The sequence below is a fragment of the Arachis hypogaea genome, chromosome 3 (assembly GCF_003086295.3).
Source record: "Arachis hypogaea cultivar Tifrunner chromosome 3, arahy.Tifrunner.gnm2.J5K5, whole genome shotgun sequence".
NCBI lineage: Eukaryota > Viridiplantae > Streptophyta > Magnoliopsida > Fabales > Fabaceae > Arachis > Arachis hypogaea.
In genome coordinates this window covers 50,294,938-50,300,556 of record NC_092038.1, presented here as the reverse complement: position 1 = coordinate 50,300,556, position 5,619 = coordinate 50,294,938, and the positions used below count along the sequence as shown (strand labels likewise).

At 36.5% G+C, this 5,619-nt stretch overlaps 1 non-coding gene across 1 annotated transcript; it reads right to left on the bottom strand.

The window, feature by feature from the left end:
• Nucleotides 1–5,233: 5,233 nt before the first annotated feature.
• LOC112793165 (small nucleolar RNA R71) lies at nucleotides 5,234–5,337 on the bottom strand. The gene has a single exon (XR_003197872.1). It is a non-coding gene; the product is annotated as a small nucleolar RNA R71 (small nucleolar RNA).
• Between the last annotated feature and the right edge of the window lie 282 nt (nucleotides 5,338–5,619).

Sequence of the window (5,619 nt, the reverse complement as noted above, 5' to 3'; positions counted from 1 at the left end):
CAATGAATGGGTTCAACTTCACATTTTCTATGAAGGTCTTTCTTATGAGTCAAAGAAGGCTGTAGACCATTCATCAGGGGGCTCTCCAAACAAGAAAAAAACCATTGAAGAAGCCATAGATGTCATTGAAACAGTAGCTGAGAATGACTACTTCTATGCCTCTGAAAGAAGCAATACTCGAGGATTAATGGAGCTGAACCACATTGATGCATTGCTAGCTCAAAATAAGATGATCACCAAGCAGCTAGCAGATCTTACCAAGAAGGTGGAGGAAAACCAAGTTGCAGCAGTCATCACTTCATCACCAGCTCAAGAAGGAGTGAATATAGGAGAAGAAGGTGACTGGGAACAAATCAACTATGTTGGAAACTCACCTAGACAAATCCATGATCCATACTTCAAAACTTATAACTCTGGATGGAGAAATCACCCCAACTTTGGGTGGGAAAATCAACAAGACCAAGGCCAAGACCAGAGACGCCACAACCACAACCCCAACAACAATGCAACTCACCAACATCCCTCACAGAGGTCCTATCAACAACCACCTAATCCCAACCCACCATCACTAACCGAGGATAGACTTTCAAAGATTGAGACTCTACTTGAAGACATATGTAGAGAAATCCAAGACAATAAGGTGTTTAAGGAGGAAGTGCGAGCCAATATCAAAAACCAAGGGAAAAACATCAAGAGACTGGAGTCTCAAGTAGGGCATCTAGCTCAACAAATTCCCAAACCGACTGATGGTTTTCCAAGTGACACAGAGAAAAACCCAAGAGGAGAAACAAAGAAAGTAAGGTGGGAAGAATGTAAGATGATCACCACAAGTGATGAGAAGAGTATGGAGGAAGTAGAACAACTCCAAGATAGTACAAAGGAAAATCATGATGAAAGAAACTCTGCACCTCAACTCACATTCAAGGAAGAGCTGAAGGAGAGGGAGATACTGAACCCATATACACTCTTCCCCCAAAGGCTTAAGAGTGGTATAGCAGGGAGAATGTATTCAAGGTTCCTCGACATGTTTGCATCTCTTGATGTAAATATACCATTCATTAAGGCCCTCCAACAAATGCCTTCCTACATCAAGTATATAAAGGAGCTACTAGCTAGAAAGAGTTCATTGAAGGGTGGACAAACAATAAAGATGAACAGGGATTGTAGTGCTCTTATTCAAACAGAGCCACCCACAAAGAAGAAGGATCCAGGGAGTTTCCACATTCCCTGTGCTATAGGAGAAACAATGATTGATAAGGGACTCCGTGACTTGGAAGCAAGTATCAACCTAATTCCTCTATCTCTCATGAAAAAGCTTCAAATCAATGAGCTAACACCCACAGATATAATCATCAAATTAGCTGACAAAACTCAAAAACAGGCAATAGGAGTGGTTGAGAATGTGTTAGTGAAGGTTGGAAACTACTTCCTTCCCACAGAATTTGTCATCCTGGAAATGGATGAGAATCCTATTCACCCCATCATTCTGGGAAGGTGATGAGCGGATAATTTATACGCTTTTTGGCATTGTTTTTAGGTAGTTTTTAGTAAGTTCAAGCTACTTTTAGGGATGTTTTCATTAGTTTTTATGTTAAATTCACATTTCTGGACTTTACTATGAGTTTGTGTGTTTTTCTGTGATTTCAGGTAATTTCTGGCTGAAATTGAGGGACTTGAGCAAAACTCTGAAAAAGGCTGACAAAAGGACTGCTGATGCTGTTGGAATCTGACCTCCCTGCACTCGAAATGGATTTTCTGGAGCTACAGAACTCCAAATGGCGCGCTCTTAACGGCTTTGGAAAGTAGACATCTAGATCTTTCCAGCAATATATAATAGTCTATACTTTATTCGGAAATTGATGACGTAACTTGGCGTTGAACGCCAAGTACATGCTGCTGTCTGGAGTTAAACGCCAAAAACACGTCATGACCCGGAGTTGAACGCCCAAAACACGTTATAACTTGGCGTTCAACTCCAAGAAAAGCCTCAGCACGTGGATAGATCAAGCTCAGCCCAAACATACACCAAGTGGGCCCCGGAAGTGGATTTATGCATCAATTACTTACTCATGTAAACCCTAGTAGCTAGTTTAGTATAAATAAGACTTTTTACTAGTGTATTAGGAGTCTTTTGGACCACGTTTGAGTCTTTTGACCATTCGGTCTTTTGATCACCTTCATGGAGGCTGGCCATTCGGCCATGCCTGAACCTTTCATTTATGTATTTTCAACGGTGGAGTTTCTGCACACCATAGATTAAGGGTGTGGAGCTCTGCTGTACCTCAAGTTTCAATACAATTATTATTATCTTCTATTCAAATCTCTTTTATTCTTATTCCAAGATATACGTTACCCTTTAACTTGATGAATGTGATGATCTGTGACACTCATCATCATTCTCACCTATGAACGTGCGTGACTGACAACCGCTTCCGTTCTACTCTAGGCCGGGGGCATATCTCTTAGATTCCCCAACAGAATCTTCGTGGTATAAGCTAGATAGATGGCGGCATTCATGAGAATCTGGAAAGTCTAAACCTTGTCTATGGTATTCCGAGTAGGATTCTGGGATTGAATGACTATGACGAGCTTCAAACTCCTGAAGGCTGGACGTTAGTGACAGACGCAAAAGAATCAAGGGATTCTATTCTAACCTGATTGAGAACCGATAGATGATTAGCCGTGCTGTGACAGAGCATAGGACCATTTTCACTAAGAGGATGGGATGTAGCCATTGACAACGGTGATGCCCTACATACAGCCTGCCATGGAAAGGAGTAAGAAGGATTGGATGAATGTAAGAAGAAAGTAAAGATTCGAGAGGAGCACAGCATCTCCATACGCCTATCTGAAATCCCCACTATTGATTTACATAAGTATTTCTATCTTATTTTATTTTCTATTTAATTATTGATTTTCGAAACCCATAACCATTTAATCTGCCTAACTGAGATTTACAAGGTGACCATAGCTTGCTTCATACCAACAATCTCTATGGGATTGACCCTTACTCACGTAAGGTATTACTTGGATGACCCAGTACACTTGCTGGTTAAGTTGAACGGAGTTATGATCACACCAGGGATTATTAAGATCCCAATTTATCACACCATGATCTCTTTTGGGGTATTTTTGATTTCATACAAATACAAAGAGACCAACTTTGAGGATCACAATTTCGTCCACCAAGTTTTTGGCGCCGTTGCCGGGAATTGTTCGAGTATGGACAACTGACGGTTCATCTTATTGCTCAGATTAGGTAATTTTTCTTTCAAAATCTTTTTCAAAATTTTTCTTTTCTTTTTCGTTTTTCCAAACTTTATTTTCGAAAAAATTAATAAAAATCCAAAAAAATTAATAAAATCATAAAAATCAAAAATATTTTGTGTTCCTATTTGAGTCTTGAGTCAATTTTTAAGTTTGGTGTCAATTGCATGCTTTAAAAATTTTTCTTGCATTTTTCGAAATTCCGTGCATTCATAGTTTTCTTCATGATCTTCAAGTTGTTCTTGGTAAGTCTTCTTGTTTGATCTTGATAATTTCTTGTTTTGTGTTGTTTGTTGTTTTTCATGTGCATTTTTCGTTTGTTAGAGTCCATGCATTAAAGATTTCTAAGTTTGGTGTCTTGCATATTTTCTTTGCATTAAAAATTTTTCAAAAATATGTTCTTGATGTTCATCATGATCTTCAAAGTGTTCTTGGTGTTCATCTTGACCTTCATAGTGTTCTTGCATGCATCTTGTGTTTTGATCCAAAATTTTTATGTTTTGGGTCATATTTGTGTTTTTCTCTCTCATAATTAAAAATTCAAAAATCAAAAAAATATCTTTTCCTTATTTTTCTCATAATTTTCAAAAATTTGAGTTGACTTAGTCAAAAATTTTCAAAATTAGTTGTTTCTTACAAGTCAAGTCAAATTTTCAATTTTAAAAATCTTATCTTTTCGAAATCTTTTTCAAAAATTATATCTTTTTCATTTTTTTTCATTTTTCGAAAATTTCAAAAATTCTTTTTCAAATTATTTTCAAAATCTTTTTCTTATCTTTATATCACATTTTTGAAAACTCACTAATAATTAATGTGATTGATTCAAAAATTTGAAGTTTGTTACTTTCTTGTTAAGAAAGGTTCAATCTTTAAGTTCTAGAATCTTATCTTGAAGTTTCTTGTTAGTGAAGTAAATAATTTTAAATTTAAAAATTAAATCTTTCTATCTTTTATCTTATCTTTTTCAGAAATTTTATCTTTTTCAAAATTTGATTTCAAAATATCTTATCTAACTTCTTATCTTCTTATCTTTTTCAAATTTGATTGTAATATCTTTTTCCATCAACTAAATAACTTTTTGTTTGTTTCTTATCTTTTTCAAAACCAACTAACTACTCTTCCCTCTCTAATTTTCGAAAATATCTCATCTCTTTTTCAAAAATTCTTTTTATTTTAAATTTTAATCTTATCTTATTTCTAATTTTCGAAAATTACTAACCCCTTTTTCAAAATTATTTTCGAAATTTGCCCTCTCTTTTCTTACCCTATTTAATTATTTAATTACTAACACTTCTCTTCACCTCTCTCCATCTAAATATCCGAACCCACTCTTCTTCATTCTTCTCCCCTTTCTTTTTCTACTAACATAAAGGAATCTCTATACTGTGACATAGAGGATTCCTCTTTCTTTTCTTGTTTTCTTCTCTTTCATATGAGCAGGAACAAGGATAAAGGCACTCTTGTTGAAATTGATCCAGAACCTGAAAGGACTCTGAAGAGAAAATTAAGAGAAGCTAAGTTACAACAATCCAGAAACAACCTTTCAGAAATTTTCGAACAAGAGAAGGAGATGGCAGCCGAAAATAATAATAATGTAAGGAGAATGCTTGGTGACTTCACAAAGCCAACGTCCAAATTTGATGTAAGAAGCATCTCCATTCCTGCCATTGGAGCCAATAACTTTGAGCTGAAACCTCAGCTAGTTGCCTTAATGCAACAAAACTGCAAGTTTTATGGACTTCCATCTGAAGATCCTTATCAGTTTTTAACTGAGTTCTTGCAGATCTGTGAGACTGTAAAGACGAATGGAGTTGATCCTGAAGTCTACAGACTCATGCTTTTCCCTTTTGCTGTAAGAGACAAAGCTAGAATATGGTTGGATTCACAACCCAAGGATAGCCTGGACTCCTGGGATAAGCTGGTCACTGCCTTCTTAGATAAATTCTTTCCTCCTCAAAAGCTGAGTAAGCTGAGAGTGGATGTTCAAACCTTCAAACAAAAAGATGGTGAATCCTTCTATGAAGCTTGGGAAAGATACAAGCAGCTGACCAAAAGATGTCCATCTGACATGTTTCCAGAATGGACCATATTAGATATATTCTATTATGGCCTATCTGAATTTTCGAAAATGTCATTGGACCATTCTGCAGGTGGATCTATTCACCTAAAGAAAACGCCTGAAGAGGCTCAAGAACTCATTGACATGGTTGCAAACAACCAATTCATGTACACTTCTGAGAGGAATTCCGTGAATAATGGGATACCTCAGAAGAAAGGAGTTCTTGAAATCGATGCTCTGAATGCCATATTGGCTCAGAATAAAGTGTTGACTCAACAGGTCAACATGATCTC